We start from the raw sequence: 4,985 nt of genomic DNA on the forward strand, positions 1-4,985 counted from the left end.
TGAACACATTCTGAAATCTGAATACATGCATATTTATAATTAGTATGTTTCCAATTAGGCATCAAGAATGATCCACATTAAAATTTTGGATAATAATATAAATAATGATATAAATAATGATAATGTTTTATAATAATATAAATAATGATTTCTCCAAAACTATGAACAAAGAAAATTATGTATGACGCAACAATACTCAATTGAGCAAAATAATGATAATCTCAATAGCATTACAGGAATCGTTACAGAAATCTGACGCATGTCATATACTCTTTAGTTAACAGATGTAACCTTAAGATTACGGAAGAAATATTCCAGCAATTAAATTCTTTTCTTTACTTACGAAGCATGAGTAGATGCCTAGGCTGATACTACAAATAGATGAAATGCGCGTTTACTGAAAAGATGGGTTCTACTGACATAGGCAGTCTATATACTCTTCGTGTGCTAGGGTCTAGGAGAGAGGAGGAGATAAGATTTCACATCAGGTTACGTCCCGCACAGTCGCACACCATTTTCATTAAAAATGGAAAAGCCAAGAGAAATCAATTCCATCTCACATTCCTTTATGGCAGACGGACACAAATAATCATACTTATCCCAAAAAGCACTTTTCACGTCAGATTACTGGGGGGACTGTCTCCTTCAGGTCCAAGATTGTGGGGACATGTCCCTCTCATCCTACCCTGATTTGCGCCAGTGCCCCCCCCACCCAATATTTTCTTCATGTCGGCGCCTATGTTCAATAAAGTCCAATATCGCACTCATAACTTCATTTGTCCTTTGTATGAGCCGCGTATGCTACAGAAACAGATGGCTGAACATTTCCAATATAGTGAAGCACTGTCTTCAGACTTAGTTTCGAGCTGTCAATAAGTGCCACTCGGTGGAATTATGTTCATGTCCCAAAGACTGAAATATGCCACCTACATCTTTGCAATAAACAATGCCTCTGTTTTCAACAAAATAGTCCTCAAAATGACTGTCGTTTTATAAACAAACTGATTTTAATATCTTGAGCTAAGAGATTCCAACCTTGAAGCCTGGAGCCCAACACTTCTGCTTTTCTTTTAGGAAAATTTAAGTCTCGTATAAGATGATTAAGCTCTTCTTGTGTGATCAAGTAAGGTGACGTTGATGGGGTGTAGGTGGGTGAAAGTCTACACTTTCCCCGTTGCTTTGAACGTCTGAGGTATCTTCTTCCCAATTAATAATGTAATGTTCTGGAGGTTTAGGTACTGGAAGATCTTCACTGTGGGGAACTGGTCGAATAGCTTACTTTAAATTAGAGTACAGAATCTGATGTTTAGAGGAAAAGTTTTTTTACATCTGTCAAACAAAAGTAACAGTCAGTACATGATCTATTTGTTCGCGCCAAATCATAGGAACAGCAAATTTCATGGAACTGTTTTCCTTGCTGCCGGTTTCTCAAATTCCTGGAACACGTAGTGCAACATATGGGCGGGACCCAAGACTCACCCTAGTCTCCAACCCTACAGCTAAAGTACAGTTCATAAGCCATTTTAACTAAAGGTATACATTAATTCAACATTTTCTTGAGACCCAGACGCACAACACATACTACTACAAAAATACACAACGCGGCAAATTCGACCACTCCTAACGAAACACCACTCAGCAAATAACAATACAATCGAACCAAAAATTACTCAAATGCTAGAACATATGGCACCAGATGTAGACAACACAAATCTGAACTCGTTTATTGTTAGATATTAATAGGTTACTACCTGAAATTAAGATGAAGATTGAAGAGAAATATGAGAAACTAGTGCTCCCTGTTATAACACAGAAAAAGACTCGCATGCAGTAGGAGAAAATTGGGGATGAAGAGAACCCCTCTTTAAACAGCGTATTCCTTCTGTAAAGAAGAAAAATTGTCCCTTGGATGATTTCTCAATGAGAGTATATTTTAAGGTATACTACATATGCAATAATTTTTATTTTAAGCACATTTTTGCCGTCCCTGCTGGTCTAGTGGGTAGCACGCGAGCCTTTGATCCTTGAGATTTCGGATTTGATTCCTGGTACGAGAACATTAAAAAACACGATTGCTCGGATTACACCCTAAACTGTAGGACCACGTCTCATAATAGCCTTGCTACTGAAAAAGTACGCTAAATTTCAATTACCAAACCAATCATTAATCATATTTCATCACCACCCGTAAAAATACGCTATTTCACAGTGCAAAATTTCAAACTTTCAATTTTTCACAAAGTTGGTATATAATACACAAAAAGTACATATTCGATTTTCTGATGCAAAAATACATAAGAAAAACATATTTCCATGTAAAGAACAGATTTCGTGTTGCACAGTGTAATTGGTGGCTCAGTGGTAGAGCGTTAACCTCCGGTGCTTGGGGTCCCTGGTTCAATCCCAGTTGTAGACAAACATCGTCCTCGTGTGTTTTCTCAAGGTTCTCCCACTTCCTTCATTCCACTATTTCACTCATCTCTCATAATCACATGCTCCTTTAGCCTAACCGACACAACCGCGGGACGTAAAACTAAAGATTTCATTTCATTTTTATAAACTTTTACTGCAAAATTAATTATTAGAAGTAATTATTGAGCGCTTACAGTTTATACAACCCAATTCGACACATAAATTTTGTTGGTTGCAGACGATTAGGCGTTCTGTTGACTTCAACAAGTTTAGGCATTTTTGTTTTCGTGATGCGAGGAGCCTTATATTTATACAATACAATTTAAAGTACTGAATAAGGATTTAAAAATAAAAACAAATAATAATAATAACCGTACAAAACTTTAAAATCCACTTTTTAAATAAAATGTACTAAAAGAAAGGGAAAATATTTTTTTAGACAAGTAATTCATTATTATTGTCTTATAAACAAATGTTTAGATGACTACCTGAGTATGATACTAAGAACTAAGAAGTAAGTAATCATCTTCTCTGATCTCTCTACTCCATCGGCTATGATTGAAAATTTTATATGATGTCGTAAATATTCACATTTACGTTGTTTAAAGTTAAGATAAGTAGACATGTTCTACTTCTATGTTTACCATGTGTTACTTCTTTGATTTTATCTTGGTCAACTGGAATGAAATAGAAAATGACATCAAGGCTTAAACTGTTACACATCGATGCGTTGTATGATCGTCTCATACACTTTGTAGCAGAAGCAATTTGAGAAACACATACTTTTTAATAAACTTCCCATTAATATACTAATGCAATACGTAATACATAAAACTCTTCAGCGAACAATCTTAACCCCTCTAGCCAGCGGTAAAATGAGGGGGAACGCGCTTGGATGTCGTTCCCCCACTTCCAAAAATATCTGCTTTTCTACAAAATTACAATGGGCAAAGATAGGCAGGTGGACGAGTTCCCCCTACCTTTTCAGATCCGTTTTTACACCTCCCTTCTAGCAAGATCTGAAATGATGTTACTGATCCCCACGTTGAAAGCTGCCATGTTTCCAATTTTGCAAAGGGAGTGCTCGTAAAAGGTTAAGTAATTACAATCTCTCGTGCATACTTTCAAATGGTCTACAATCGTACATAAAGAAAACAGGAAATTCCTCTGGTAGCTCAGTTGGTAGAGCGGTGTACTGTACTTGGCTTTATAACGAGAGCAGTTATCCATAGGTCGCTGGTTCAAATCCGGCCCGGAGGGATTATTACTATTTTTTTTACACTTCATGACTATTTAAATTCATGAGTGTAAATATTATTAGTATATATAGAATTCTATTCGCGTCACATGAAATCAAATAGTCGGATTGTCTCTATCAATGATGCAGAGTACTTTTTCTAGACATTTTACCTGTTCATTTCACACAAGTTAAGGATTGTCATTACAAGAACTAAAAAATAACTTAAGGGAGATGGTGATAATGAACGAAATGGTGAAATAAAAAACACAGAAAGAACGGGAAATCCCACACAAATAGTGTTTATCCGGCACAAAGCCCACTTGACGTGAGTTAGGATGGAAATAGGAATCTAGCGCACCAGAGGTGAGTGTTCTATCACTGAGCCACTGCGATCTTTTACATTTATTTTGTTAAATATGCTACTCTTCCATGAAAATAGAAAAAGAAAACAAATCTGTTATTAATGGGTAGCCACGTTAAAAAAATTGCTATGTTTATTTATCTTTTATTCGTAAAGTTGGCAGAATTATACAAATTAATAATACTTGTGTTCACACTATGAAATCTGTATTATTCTTTCTTTATTGAGATTTGTTTATGATAGACCAAGGCTCTCTTTCAAATCTTTCGTTTACTAGTAGACATTTGAACATGTTTATTTGTTAGTAATGGAACGTTTATTCTCCTTATATTTATTTATCAACAACTTTTGAATAAGTCAATACACGTAATTAGTGACGTTTGAAGTAGGAAAGAGGCAACTTTATGAAGTTCACGTAAAATTTTACTGAAAGCGACCCTTTTGTTCCGAAATTACTGATTGCTAAAAGAACAAATAAACAGGAGGTACGCATTGCAATGTGAAGAGCTCAAAGAGTAATCTTACAATAAACTCAAAAGTACTAATATTGCGAATTATATGCGATTTGGGGCAGTTTCATGTCAAAAATGCATTTTCAAGACCACGAGAAACTGTATTTAGTTTTTGAATTATGTATGAGAATTTAGAGAACCATAAGTGAACACCTTTAAATTTATTTTAGAGATAGGTACTTTTGCTAGTGATTATACAAGGAGTAGTATTTTTTTTAAAAAAATTTTGCACACCATTCATAAATAATCTTAAGAAAATGCCAAATAGATAAAGCGAAACATGTATATCATTGTATTGCTTTTGTATTTATTTCTTTGAATGCAGGTTAAAATACGCTATTTGGAAAACTCTAGAAATCAGGAAACAAACGTTAAAGACATTTCCATACAGGTTTTGTTAAACACAGGTTTCACTGCTCCAAAGTGTGCACCTTGTTGAAATTCAACTCCCTCACTGGCT

At 35.2% G+C, this 4,985-nt stretch overlaps 1 non-coding gene across 1 annotated transcript; it reads left to right on the forward strand.

Annotated features, from left to right (window-relative positions):
- The first annotated feature begins 3,576 nt into the window (after positions 1–3,576).
- On the forward strand, positions 3,577–3,672 carry TRNAY-GUA (transfer RNA tyrosine (anticodon GUA)). Its single transcript has 2 exons — positions 3,577–3,613; positions 3,637–3,672. It is a non-coding gene; the product is annotated as a tRNA-Tyr (tRNA).
- Positions 3,673–4,985: the final 1,313 nt, after the last annotated feature.

The sequence above is a fragment of the Thermobia domestica genome, chromosome 13, assembly GCF_964235325.1.
Source record: "Thermobia domestica chromosome 13, izTheDome1.hap1.1, whole genome shotgun sequence".
Taxonomy (NCBI): domain Eukaryota; kingdom Metazoa; phylum Arthropoda; class Insecta; order Zygentoma; family Lepismatidae; genus Thermobia; species Thermobia domestica.